At 45.7% G+C, this 14750-nt stretch overlaps 1 protein-coding gene across 2 annotated transcripts in view; it reads left to right on the forward strand.

Moving 5' to 3' along the window:
* Window positions 1-14750, forward strand: part of CDC42EP3 (CDC42 effector protein 3) — a 23540-nt gene continuing 8790 nt past the window's right edge. The window contains exon 1 of one of the 2 annotated variants that reach the window (XM_089923268.1): window positions 1-377. The gene's annotated coding sequence lies outside the window, so the exon portion shown is untranslated. Of the gene's footprint in view, window positions 378-832; window positions 1044-14750 lie in introns of those variants that run through there. The other variant, XM_022574063.3, reaches the window with a different exon arrangement.

The raw sequence follows: 14750 nt of genomic DNA on the forward strand, positions 1-14750 counted from the left end.
GCTCGTCCGGGGGCGGCCGCCACCCGCTTGCCCCAGCTTTAGGCAGATCTCTTTTAGGGACCCCGCGGGAGAGGAAACGCCTCCCCCTGGACTGGAAAAACCTGCAGCGTCGGCTGTTCGCTTGCCCCTGCTCAGCCAGCAGCCCCTGGCGTTTCCAGTGCGCCAAGTCCAGTCTCCGGGTTTTGGCGGCAGCTCCAAGGGGATCAAGCTGGAAACTGTCAGAACACGACCCTCCCCCCCAAACCGGGGCTTCGAGTGGCCGGGGGCCCGAGGCCGGGCCGGGGCGGCGCGGTCAGGTGGCTTCTCTTGCCCGAGGGCCCCCCGGCCGCCGCGCCGGAGCCTTGCCGGGCTAGATCGGATCGTTGGGACGAAGAGAGGTGGGCGCACAAGGTTTTGTACAGGTGTCCGGGGTGCGGGCGGAGTCCCTTTGTCCTCGGGCACCCTGGAGCTAGCACCCCGGGTCCCTCTTCGAACCGAGCATCCCGAGACTTTTCTTTGTGCCGAGGGAGCCGAACGCAGCTTCTCGCAGGGAAGCCGCATCCCTGGGGGTGGCGCTGGGGCGGTAACGATGAAAATCCATTGTCCTTTGGGGGCCCGCAGGCCCGGCCGCGGGTGAACCCGGTCCGCCCGCTCCGGGCCGGGCCTCAGGTACAGCGGCTAGAAGGGTCTGCCTGCGGCCCCCGCCCTCCGCCCCGCCCTGACCCGCCCCGCGCGCCGCCGGCCCCGCCCCGCGCCGCCCCGCCCCGCCCTTCGCAGGTTCAGTACGGGAGTACGGCTGCGGAGCGCTCAGTCTAGCTTGCACCTTCTCTCCCGGCCGCGGTCCGAGAGGGCGGGGAGGGCAGCGGTGGGGCCCGAGCTGGGGGAGAGTTCGGAGACCCCGGCCTTGGGCGCCTTCACGCCGTCTCCGAGCGCATAATGCTGTGAGCAGGCGCCGCTCCGGCCGACCCGGCTGGATCTGCGCGTGGCGGGCAGGGACTGCGTGCGCCTTCGGGAACTGCGGCGCCCGGCCCCGGGGTCAGAGGCTGGGATCCTTGGCGCCGCTGGTGAGTTGCTGCCTGCCCACGGCTCCTTCTCTGCGCGTGTGTATGTCCAAACCGGCGGCCGTGGCCGCTTCCGGCGTGCGCGGGGGGCTAGGCTTGGAAATGCACAGGGAGCAGGGATACCTAGGGCATCCCCTTCCAGCTGGTGTCCAACGGATCAAAGGGGACATAAAGCAAACTGGGAGGGGTGCGACCGGCACGACCAGATCGCAGAGCTCCACCGTTTGTGCCCACCACTTTACAGGGTGAGGCTGCGCGGCTACACTGCACCCTCCGAGCTACTGACAGCCATTCTGGGCGCGTACTGCATTTTTCCATCTGAGAACAAGCCGCACATGGCTACCGCTCCCCTCCCACCGAGGATTGGCATCAGAGCTGCACAGGGTGCACGGTGCAGATCTGAGGTGGCAATACCGCTGGGTGCCCTCTCCTCACTTGACGAGGGGCATTGTGCCTGGGGCTCCAACCTGCAGATCTGGCAGTCGATTTTTTTTTTTTTTTGTACGGTGGTTTCTGAACAACTGAAGTGTTTTCAGTATTTTTTTCCCCTTTCTCCTTGAAACTAAGTGTCTTGACAAGTATCGGACATGTAAGGACGAATGGATCTGGCCATTTTTTCGTTATGGATTATTATACTCCATCCCCCTCTCGACTTCGGGAGGCATGTGTTTCATCTTATAAATAGAAAGTAGCATATTTTTTGGCAGGACCTCCTTTATACTGTACAGTCTGAGAGGTCAGTTTAAAAATAAATATGCACTTGAATGTTACATTACCGAGAGCCAGGCTGTGGCTGGGACAAGCTGCGTGGACAGCAGCATCAAAGCCGGGAGCGCAGCTGTGTTGAAAGGAGTAAAAGCCCCAGAGTGCAGCCCAAGCTGACAGTCAAGTAATTACATTTTGTTTAAAAAAAAAAAAGTGAGTGAATTAAAATGAGGGCGGGAATAGGAATGTCAGAAGGGTATTGCAACATGAATCTTTCCAGACCTGGTGTATTTGGGGGAGTCGCCGCTGATGCATGCTAGGTGGTGGGGTGGGAGGTGCTGGGTAAGGGGAGGGAATTTATGAGTGTGTTAGGGAGACAAAGGTTTCCTCCCCACCCCCCAGCTCTTAGGCTTCACAGTAGTATCCTAGAGTTTCTTGGGGGCGCTGCTTTTAAAAAAGAACACAAATCAGGAGAGCAGCAGATTTGAATAGGAAAGCCTTTCTTGGGGACTTCCCAGGGAAGCACGGGGAGACAAAAGGCTCACCTAGAAGCCCTGATGATGCCCCAGGGGTATCCCTAAGGCAATTTAAAAGACTCCTATAACCTTCTAACTTCGAAAAGATCTTTCATCTAACGACCAAGGAAATGCAGCTTCTTTTCTGGACAGTTCCAGAGATTCTCTTTTTGATACCAGCTAAGATCTGTTATGAGCTCTTGTGACAGTTAAGAATAAGCTACACAGGTATGTTTTCAGATTAGGCTGAAACACTCAGAGATAAGTTAGGGCAGTTGTGAAATGTCTGGCATTGTCTCATGTGAAATTAATGATAAAGACTAATAGTCAAAGAACCAAGGAATGGTTGAGAGTTCTTCATTAAGTCTCTTAAAGAATGTAGGTTTCCCAACAGGCATCACTCATTGAATAAAACACTCAGTACCAGCCTCTGGGCTCACAGATAAGAACATTAGAGGAGAAATTTGGAAGCCTTTCTGGATCCATGGCAGTTTCTGTTTTCCAGTGGTTATCATCTGCAAGAGATTTACATTATGAATTCCATGATTGGAACATGGTGCTATGACTGTGGCAGCAGCTACAGACATGAAATGAGATGAGCTCCCCCTTCCCTTAAGATCTGAGCAGTGAAATTCTGTTTTGTATCTCAGTAGAACATGTAAAGACAGCCAGAGTAATAAGTGTTGCACATTTTTTTGCTTTTTATTGTAAATTTAAACGTGGTGCAATATGAATAAATACAATGCCATAAAAATCATTGCAGAACTGTTCACACGAGCTGGTTTGTCCTACCTGCTGTCCAACTTTTCCTTTAAAGTGGTGTTTTATGTCCAACATGTTCACAAAAGCTGCCCTTTTTCCCTTCTAAAATTCGTGGTGTTCAACAGCATTGGGGATAAAGTTGTTTTAACCTACATCACCAACAGACTTTTACCAGGCCATAAATTTTTCACAAGCTCTTTGCCCAGTAGCCATAACATTTATCCAGAGAGTGGACTTCCAATTCATAACCTGAAAAACCTCTAGGAAGACTGCTCTGATTTTTTTTTAATTATGAAAATTCTTGCTTTCAGTCTGATTTTATTTAAGCTGGGCCTAATTTCTTTCTAACTAGAATCCTGTGTACCTGTTTATTCACTGATGGAATAAAAACTTAAATCTATTTTTTTTTTTTTTTTTTGCGGTACGCGGGCCTCTCACTATTGTGGCCTCTCCCGTTGCGGAGCACAGGTTCCGGACGCGCAGGCTCAGCGGCCATGGCCCACGGGCCCAGCCGCTCCGCGGCATGTGGGATCTTCCAGACCGGGGCACAAACCCGTGTCCCCTGCATTGGCAGGTGGACTCTCAACCACTGCGCCACCAGGGAAGCCCCAAAATCTGTTTTTTAAATGCAGTATGTTTGCCAGAGAGCAAGGACAGTATAGTCATTTGAAACTACTAGATTAAGCCAGCCACAAAATCTTTACCAAGCACCGAAGCCAAAGAATTCTCCTAATATATCCCACTGTTCCATGAATTTGTATGTCAAAGGTACTTCCTACATGGAGCCTGCCCTAAGTGCCAAGCCCTGTTCTTAGCCCTTTACCTTGAGTAACTCATTTATTTCTAATAATCACTCTATGAAGAAGGCACTGTTAATATCCCCATTTTACAGGTGTGGAAAGACCTCTTACATAATCTGCCCCAAATTACACAGTAAGGAACATACCTAAACATGCATATGCAGTTTAGCAACCCAGCATGTGCATGAATGATTGGCTAATTTTCCACAAAGATCAGCATCTTCTGCTTAAGGAGATGGGGAAAAAACCCTGAAGTTAAGAGCCTCTGAGGCAGGCTGTCTGGGTTCATATCTTGGTCCTGGCACTTAATACTTGTGTGACTTGGGGCAAATTACTTAGCCTGTGTACCTCAGTTTATCAGTTACAAAATGAGGATAATATTACTCTGAGGATTAAATGAGTTAAAAAAGAACACACTCAGAACAGGCCAGGTCCAGAGTAGACCCAATAAAAAGTTGATGCTTTCATTATTGCTTTTGTTGTTTCCCTAGGTGCTTAATACTTGTCTCATTTAATATTCACAACTGCTCTTTGAGGTAAATAGTATTGTTCTTATTTTCCAGATGAGAACAGAGGCTCAGAAAGGTTTAGTAACTTGGCCATGGTCACACAGCTAAGTAAGCAGCAGCATCAGGTTTGAACTCAGGTCTGTTTGACCTTATGCTAAATAAATACCCCATCCTCACCAACAGGGAGGAAGGCCAGGGAAGCTATTAAATCAGACTCTCTTAAGGGTTTTTGGCCTCTGACAGAGAACTCGTTTCGCAGTACACTGCATCTCACAGTACCACCGCCCAAAGGAAGATGACAGTAATTGCCAGCCTTTGGGAATACCATGTGAATTATTTTATTTACTGAAGATAGTTCAACTCACAAGTATGGCCAGTGGTCATCTGCAGTGGATCCAGCATCAAACTGCTAGCGGTAACCCGAGCAGTTTAATTTATACCATAAACAAACAGATTTACTAGGAATATCAGGACCCAAACATGAAGTGGAGTTTAGTGTGTGGAACACATCCTTACTTTGAAGTTCTAGAGGTCAGGGGGTTGCAGGGTCCAGTAACCGATCTGGATAGTCACCTCCTTGAGACTGGTGACCACATCCATGGTGCCTGGCCCTGCAGTCCCTGGCACTCGTGATGTTGCCCCAAGAGGAGCTAAAGCAAGATGCAGGAACCACGAGCAAGGTGTGCAGGAAGGTTCTGTCCTTGGCAGAAGTCGGGCCTCATTACAGTTCTAAGTTCTGTACATGCCCCAGACCCTGCCAGATAACCTTCTGGTGTGAAAGACAGAGCAAGGAGGCCTTTGAAACCTAGAGGGGTGCCCTGGATAACCCAAGGGGCCTGCCTGGCCTCCACTGCCTTTGATACTGTGGGTTTGTGATGAGCTGTGGGAGGCTGCTCAGATTGAAGTAGGCGTTCTGGAAGGGATGTCTTGGCTTGAAATAACCCAAGTTGTCTCAAAACCGAGGGCAACAGCGTTAGGACTGTTCACCTCCATTTGGAATCTCCCCTTTTCCTGCCCCCATCCTTTCAAGGTTACAAACCAAAACAGCATCCCACAAACCAGAATAAATAATATCAGTAGCCAAATAGTTCTACAGCAACAGTCAGGTACGTTCTTTCCTTTAGAAAAAGATGCCTTCCTTGGCCTTATTGTACTTCTTGAGTGCCCGGGTTCACCCAGTCTCATAGTGATGACTGAGTTTGACAGTACCTCTGGTGGAAGAGCAGTTTTTTAAATTAAAGCATACAGTTTTATAATACAAATCATATTGATATTAGAAAGTTTGCTATTTCTGAATAGCCAAGAAAACTGATGAGTTTAAGGGCTGATGAGTTCAAATTAGTATTTTCTTGATCAAGTCATGAATTAATAGTAGAATGCTTGAACCTCAAATTAAAAATTTTTTTAAACCTGGATTTTCAGTGGTTTGGGTTTTATTTGCATATTTGAGAAAGTCATCATTAACCTTCTAGCCTTTGATTCTTTGTTAGAGCGTTACAGAGATCACACACCTGCAGTTAGCTAATACAGCACCACCTCATGTGAACTCTGAGACAGGAATAGCATCAGAAGAGGATTCTTTGGGAAACCAGTCTGATGAAGGTCCCTCCCTGCAGGACTTTTCAGAGCATTGAATGTCGCTGGTACAGTGAATCTCCACACGGAGATAGTGTCTATCAAATCATTTTGCCCACAGAGCAGCTGCCAGGACTAGTCTAGCAAGAAACACTTTGGGAACCATCAAGCCAGAGGCAGACACCACCGGTTGTAGCCTACCCTACAGAGCTGAAGGAACTCAAGAACCTTTTAGAGAACTGCAGGGTGTACAGGGCCAGAGACACAGGAATGCACTAGAAGATGCTAGCAAACACCCTGCCATTCTATTTGATAAAACTCATGCAGAATTAAGTGGAGACAATCACAGAGGGACTGGAGATCAGAAAACATAGGTTCTGGTCTTAGCTCTGACCCAGGTTGTGGAACTGTGACCTCTCGGGGTCTTATTCTCATCTCTAAGATGAAGGTTTTGGTTCTAGATGATTTCAGATCATCTCTAGCTCTAGAATCCAGTGAGCCAGGATCAGTGACACCTATTAGCATAGCAGTCTTACTACTATACTAATATGTAAAACCCTGCGTTAAAAAACAGACCTAGTGCAAATCTGGGCAGGACAGCCCAAGCCAACGTGGAGGGCAGAGAACTTCAAAGTCAGGCCTCTATTTAGACAGCTTACACATTTGGGAATCCGTCATGTTCTGGTGACAACTTGAAGGTCATATTTGTAGACGCATCATGCCAATGATAGATGACTGTGTGTTTAGTTGAAAAAGACCCGTTCTGTTCAAATCCATTATAATCATTTAGGCTACACACAACTTTTTAAACAAGCAAAGTCATTTTTAGGTAAAATGTGGCTTTGCCATTTCAGAATATATGTGAATTCTTTCCCTTTTTATTTAATTTTTTAACTTTTTTTTTTGGCCAAGGAGCAGTTCAGACACGTAACATTGATTTTTAACACAGCAGGAGACGGGGGTAAGCCCTTGACTGGCCAGCTATGTCACAAGGTGAATCCTTGCCCATCTCTGAGTAAGTTCGGTCTGGGAAGATGTGCAAGGGGAAGGATGGGGGTGCAGAGGAAGCTGGTAGAAGTTCTCCAAGCTCTCTCCTGGCTCTAAACAGCTGTGATTCTGTTTTTTTGTGTTTGGTTTTTCCTTGTATCTGAGGCATTTTCCATAGTGTCTTGTACCTTCTCCTATTTTAACACTGATTGTGTTTAAATGATCATTTGTTGACCCTTGTGGCTGCCTAGACTACTGGCTCTTTTGAGAGTAGGGACTGAACCTAGTTTAGCTTGGCATTCATCTTTTTTACAATAGGACTTAATGAAAAAATGGACAATCTAGTCCTACCTGTGTTATCTTCTCTTAGCATTGTTAAGCCAGAAATCCTTTTCAGTTACCCAAGCTTAAGTCTGACCATAGTAAAATTATTCCTTCCCAGGCTACCAAATGTTCAAATTCAAAAGGAGGTTCCTCCAATCCTTTGGTTTTGGTGATAATGATCATCCAAGGTACTCTGAAAATCAGGCCACCACCAGAACTTCCTCAAAGTCTTCTCGGCCGGGCTGTTCCAACCTCCACTGAAGCTTTCTCCTGCCCAGGTGTGACTGTGGTGGCTCGGTACCATGTGTCCGCTTACAGCACAGACTGGGCAGTCCCGGTGCTGGAAGGATGAGCGTTGTTGTTTCCTAATGCTCACCTAGACCTCTCAGCCATGCCTGCATGAGCCACTCATCATTGGTGTGCTTACTGATCATCTGTCTCCATGCTGGGACGTAGGCTCTGTGAGCACATCATTGCTGTAGCCTCGGTTCCTAGAATAGTGCCTGGCACTCAGTAGGTCCTTATTAGATGTTTGTTGTTGAATGGACATTGTGGAAGGTGAATGACTAGCCAGGGACTGGATGAAGTCATGGAAGGCTCTCTCCAAAGCCTGCTGCTCGCTGAATGAATCAGCTCAAGCCACATGTCCCACTGTGCACGGCATTGCACCAAACTGGAAACTCTTTTCCTGCTCTCAGATGACTTCAGAGGGAAATGTTTTCCAAACTAATGTTGATTTTTGGCCTTACATAAGTTTTAGTAGAAGTTTACGCTCGTGGGTGGATTTTGTTCTGTATTCCTCTTAAGCCCTTAAGCTGTGGGCTCACCTGACAGGGCAGGTAGTGCCACTGCCGACATATCTCAGGGCAGTATGGGGAGTAAAACAGTGACTTCTTCCCAATTCCATTTTTTTCGCAGAATGAGGAATTATACAGTTGGCTGTTTGTATCCGTGGGTTCTGCATCTGCAGACGCAGCCAACAGCAGATCAGAAACATTGGGGGGAAATAAAAGTTCCAAAAGCAAACCTGAATTTGCTGTACACTAGCAACTATTTCTACTTTGTATGTGTCGTCTCCTGCTAAGAAGACACCGTTACTATCTCCACTTTACAGATGAGCAAGCTGAGGCTCTCAGAGACAGTCACTGGCATTGCTTTGTACCCTTAATATCAGGAAAATGAGAAAAGATAATGAAAATTTTATAAACTAGTAAAAAGTCTTTTTATTCTAAGGATAGTCTTAACTTCACTAAAAAGCATTGTTTTTTTCTTAAAATTCCCTAGAAGCTAGAACTCTAACATCCGTTTTCTTTATTAAGTATAAATAAATCTCAAACACAAATCTATGATTCTGTTACCTGTCTGTGTGTACATGAAGCTTACATGCACATACCGGGGGCTGCTACTTGAAATGAGGAACGGAGACTAGCGGGTATCTCCCCAAACTCCTCTCCCAGTGCAGGAATGCTCTCCCTCCCCTCTGGAATTCCTACCACAGTCTCAGGCTCAGCTGGAAAACTTCCTTTGATGGGCCTTTCCCATTCTTTAAGCTGATTAACTCAAGTTGGTTAGACTTCTTCCCATCCAGCCCCACCTGGCCTCTCCTTGAACCTTAATCACACGCGTAATTCTTTTCTTGGAATGGTACTGATTCCCTCTCACCTGAAAGCTCACCAAATAGTTAAAGAAAATAACTGTATGCCCTTAAATTTTTCTTCATCTGACCAATCATTGGCTGTAATTTTCCTAACTCAAAGGAGTCCCATTTGTTCTCAAGGCTGGAGGAATTGCCCTTGCAGATAAAGGATACATGTACATGTAAAGAAGTTAGCTCCGTGTCCTGTTGACAGAATTATTCTCTAATTAAGCTGGAGGTAAGAATTCCAGTTGTTCACAGGGCAGACACAAATCATTTTAGCCCCATCTGCAATCATATATTGGTGACTGCCAGAGACATTTTAAGGAGAAAATGGATATGGTTATTTTGGCAATTAGAATGGTTCCCCTCCTTAGCACTGTATTTCAGTAGATGTTCTGCTTTTTCATTTGGGATAAAGATGCTTTGTGCTTGCATAGCACTCTATGAAGATTTTCACACTCAGCTCTTATAATCACCTGGGAGATAGACGCGTTTGGGGTGATTATCCCATTTACACAGGAGGTAACTGGCCCCCATATGGTCTGGAGTTGTAAAAGAATCCTATAGGGCTGGCTCAACGTTTCACCCAGTTCTTTCCTCCCCTAAGGCCTAGAATAGCAGTGAGAGCTCTATCTACTGTTTTGCTTGCCCATGTGTTAATTCATTTAATAGGTGGTTTTTTTTTTTTAAGTACTTGATCTGTGCTAGCTATACACTGATATTAAAACAATCTTTTTCTGTAGAATGTTCATTATACAGTTTCTTGCAGGTTCCCTTGTATATCTTGGGCTAAATAATCCAAGTTTCCCCTTAATCCATTTCCTTTTGAAAGGAGAGGTCAGGCGAGCAAGCTCATTGTTTCTCCTGGGCCTCATTCTTTAAGATTGGCTTAAATGTAACTAGTAAGTCTGCATTCCGGGAAATGTATTGTCAGATCTTTCTAGAGTCTTGCCTGTCTCTCTAAGACTCTATTTGCACATGGCAGTCATGGATGGAAGTCTTTTTCCCTTTGAAATAGCATGTCAACAAATATTTTTTGCCTTAATCTCAACAATCTATATGAGTCTGTAGAATTACTGTGGCTCACATTGATAAGCTATTAAATTCTTACCCTGCACGGATAGAGAAAGGAAAAGAAAGAAACCCTTTGCCACAAGAAAATAGATGACAGCTCCTTGCTAGATGATTTTTTAAATTTATTTTCCTGTAGGAGTCACAGAAAGACTCAGATTGCATTTTCAGCAGGGCAGGCAGGGTTGAAGAGGAAAGATGTCAAGGCAATCTCAAACTTTCTCATTTGTTCATTTAACAAACATTTGTTCAGTACCAGCCATGAATTAAATATAGTCTGTCCCCAAGAGAAGGCAGCCTAGTGGAGTAGACATTAGTAATTGCAGTATAGTGTGAGAGTTGGTGGGTTTGAGGTATAAAAGGGTAGTATAGGCCTTGAGGACTGGCTGGACATGTAGCTGCAGGGTTGGGCGAGACCCTGATTGCTAAAGTGGGCCTCACAGGCTATCTTATCTCCAGGCTGTAAGGGTGGGCCTGCCACTCAAGGTTAAGGGAGCATTCTAGATGGTGCATTCTGATAGAGACTGAAACATAAAGTGGAAGATGAGGTTGAAGGCAAGGAGACAGGTGGGAAGGCAAATGCCCTTGTGCAAGAGATCGTGAAAGCTACAAGTGAGGCTGAGGCATGAGGCAGTAGGATGGACAAGAGGAGACAAGTAATAGGACTTGATGTGGAGAATGAGGCAGGGCGAGGAGTCGGGGATGACAGCTGGGTTTTGGATTTGGGTGACTTCCTGCCATTTACCGAGAGGGAAAAGTACAGGAGGCCTATGCTGAGGGCTGGCAAGAGGAGGAAAGATGGCAAATTCCATCAGGGGTAAGCTGAACGGGAAGTACCTGAAGGAAGCAACAGAGAAAGGTATGAAAGACTAGGGGAGAAAAGTCCAGTGCTTCTTTCTGTGAAGGACCAGTGTTTTTTAGTGTTTTGTTTCTTTGTTTCAATTTCCAATGGATTGTATAGGATACCTGGCACAATGAGTAGCTGCTTGGACCACACCCAGTTTCCACTCAGACCTGATCATACACAGCTCCCAGACTTGCCAAGAGTCTGACCAATAAGAAAAATCCACAGATCCGCATGCTTGATTATGTCATAAAGTTTCTAGAAGCTTACTTTCAATTTCTTTCCTTATCTCATCATGGACTGGCCTAGTCCATAGATCCACTTTGAGTAGCACTGGTCTAGACTAAGGTATGTACGGGCTGAAGACACAGATTTGGAAGTTAGCATTAGAGGTAGTTGAGGCCAAGGACAGGGGTGTGATTGCTGGAAGATTGTTGAGGGCTGGGCCATGGACAACCACCATCCAACCCCGTGAAAATGCCAACGTCTAAGGCAGAGGTTCAAACTTTTCCCATAAAGCATCAGTTTAGTGTTTTACGTTTCGATGGCCACATACAGCCTATCACAGCGACTCAACTCTGACCTTGTCATTTGAAAGCAGCTCTACCAGTTTCCAGCCCTCAGCACTACAGGGAACGGGGGCCGGAAAATTCTTTGTTGTGGGGGCAGTGTCCTGTGCGTCATAGAATGTTCATTTAGCCGTGCCTCTGACCTCTGTCTACTAGATGCCAGTAGATGCCACCACCCCCAGTCATGAGAATCAAAAATATGTCTAGACATTGCCAAATGTCACCTGCGGGGGTGGGGGGGGGGGGATGGGACAGAATCACCCTCAGTTGAGAACTACTGAGCTGAAGGTAGTACATTAAAAAATGAGCACTGGTGTGTTCCAATAAAACTTTATTTACAAAAACAGACAACAGGGTTGGATTTGACCCACCTACCATAATTTGCAGACCCTTGATCTAAGGGATGGGCATAGGGAAAACTAAAAGGGCTTATTCAATAAAATTTAAGGGCCTCTTGTGTTTGCAGCCTAAGAGAAGGCTCTGTAAGTGATCCAGCATAAAGAAGAGACTGTTAACAACAGCGGCTCCTTTTTTATAGCACCTTTGCCTACCTTATTCTTATTGAGCTTACTACCTACCAGAAGATATCAGACCCAAAATCACAAGAGAACAGGAAAGAAAACAAATATAAGCTCTTTAGGAGCCCTAAGAAAACCTCCAAGCAAGGCAGTAATGAGCCTGGATTGCGTGAGGTGAGTTTGAGAATTTCTCCAGGAAGGAAGTGACTGAAGCAGGTCTTGGAGGATGTTATGAATAATGGTTGATGGTAAAGAGGTGGGAGGACAAGTCACGTAAGGAACACAGGTTTCTTAGTTTCAGAAAGTCAGGAGGGAAGTCACGTGTCAATAGCAAGGGAACGGAGCCATTGTCCCGGCGAAAGCCTTGTGGGTGTACAAGGCGCCCCAATGCATGGCCACGATGCACGTGTTTCCTCTGGGAAAATAATTACCAGCACTTAACACTTTTTTCTAAGAACAGGATATTTTTTTTTCTCCTTGAGACTCAGGGGCTTTTATTACCTCAAAATTTTAATCTCATGGCTTTTATTTCACATGAAGTCAAATCCCTTTTGAGATTCTTTGACAAGGGCAAAAATACTGAAAATTCCTAGTGAGTTGGAGAGGCTGGTATCTGGGACCATTTTATTCATTCTTAGTTAATGACAAGGTCAGGTTATCACTCTGCCTCTCACTGATGTTGAGATCATAGTGTATCATTTCCTCTTGGTGCTGTCAGACTTCAGGACAGATAGCCTGGAATAGACACTCCCATTCTCAACCCACTTCCACAGCAGTCGTCACGTTAGTTATCAAATCAGCAGTGGTTAAAAGCACAGACTGTGGAGTCCAGCCATAGCTGAAATCCTGGCTCCTCCATGTTTATAACACAGTGGGGTTTGCCGTGGAAGTAGGTAGAGAATGCACTGGCCACTGCCAGGTTCCAAACATACCCAGTGTTGGTGTGATGCAGAGGAGCCCCTGCAACGAGTGTGGACGATTGTCAAGGGCCCTAGCAGGATGGGAGGATGGCATGGAAATCCCTATCTGTCCCTTCATCCTGTTACGGAAGGAAGAGTAGTCAAGAGACCTAAATTAGATGTGCTCTGAAGACAAAGGACGAAGAACACTACACCATATGTAGTATGAGTCAAGTGACCATAGTCTGAATTTCTGGACACCTGTCAAACCTGTTTGGATCACTTGACATTCCTATTGCCATAGTTGGAGTTTTTATAGAATAGTTAATGACTTAAATATTAGGGGTTTTTTTCTTTTTATTTTTTTGGTGAGCAGCTAAGCAACTTTACAAGTTATCTGATTTGAGCTGAGTTTTCAGATTTGAGCCAATTCCCGGCTGAATGTTGCTGACAACTTCAGGGTGAGATTCTCATCCTGTATTGATATTGTCCTTGCAGCTTCACAAACCAGGTCAGATCCATTAGTTCTAGAAGCATGGGAGCAGTTCACAGGAATGGTCTTATTTGATTCATATCCACCAGCTAGCACCTCTGCCTTGGTCCTTCTGCCCAGCCCTGAGGCTGAATCCCTTGTAAAACTCATCATGGTAAATGAGCCAGGCCCTTCTCCTGCCTCGTTATAACTGCCAGGGCTCCACATCCGTCTTGAGTCCTCCTCAATAACTCATTTTAATAGGGAGAAAGGTTGAAATGGCCTCTCTTCAAAAGTGCAGGGTTGGTACTTTGAGGTGGATGCTCTGTCTTCCAATTTTGCTTCTAAAAACCCTTTCAAACAGTACAATTAGATCCTATAAATGTGAGAAGTGTATGCACATTAGCAGTGAGTCTCCCATATGGTATTTGTGGGTCTCTATATAATCAGGGTTGTAAAAGAAAAATAAATACAAGCTGTAGCTGAATCATAAACGAGAAGTCCCTTTATAAATAATTGCGGGTTGAGATGTAGCATAGACTTTGAGTGGGTCTATAAAATAGTCCGCTCAGTCTGGCTATAAGTTCATTTGCATGACAGCCAGGCGGCTGGGAACTAAGCTAATGGCGTTTTATAGGCTTGCAGCATATAGCTATGTCCTCAGTTCAGATAATATGGGGAGAGGATAAGAATCTAAAAATAGAAAAGACATCTTTTTATCTTCTTGTGGGTGGAGTAAAACAGGCTAAAAATATGAAAAGCATCCCTTCAGGATGCCATTTACCAGGGTATTCTCTGGTTACATTTATTTCTGTCTTAGATTTTCATGTAAGTTCAATGTTGAATCTCTAGTAGTATGATTTTTTTTTCTCCTTGAATTTTAAAATACTTTGATCCAGAGACACACTCCTACAGAGGTTTGCAAAAGGATTGGCATGAGTTCCCTCATCGTCATAATATTTTAGTATTTCTGATACAGAAGGTTGTCTGGTCATCCCTATATTAGTAATAACTGCTGTCTTCAAATGGAAAGTCTTCTAGGAAAAGTCTGAGTGTTTTTTATGGGTGAGTGTGATGTGGAGCCATAAGGAAATGAGCAGTGATAGTTTTCTCCTGTGGGAGACTCAAAATGAATAGGGACGAGACCCCACCCACTGTGCACATCTCAGATGCTCACGGGCAAGGCCGCTGCCCGGTGACATCCTCCATGCATGCCCGGTACACTGCCCCGTTCCCACAGCAACCCATTCCATCTTGCCAGAACCCTGGGTTCTCCCTTAGAGGATCCAAAAGCTGTTTCCCTGTAGCTTCTGCTTTTGTAGCCCTAGGGCCTCTCATACTGAACAAGTTAATCCCTTTTCCACTGCAGTTCAGTGAATCCTTCAGATCCCTGAAGATTCATTTTCCCTCAGTATTTGAGTTTTCTTTAAGCTGCTCCGCCTCACCTTCTCACGTGTCCTGACGGAGTCCCTTTGTCTCCCTGTTGGACTCCTGGGAACCTGTAGGAACATGTTCCAGGTC

The sequence above is a fragment of the Delphinapterus leucas genome, chromosome 13 (genome assembly GCF_059928025.1).
Source record: "Delphinapterus leucas isolate spDelLeu-1000000601 "Yukka" chromosome 13, BTC_Dleu_Yukka2, whole genome shotgun sequence".
NCBI lineage: Eukaryota > Metazoa > Chordata > Mammalia > Artiodactyla > Monodontidae > Delphinapterus > Delphinapterus leucas.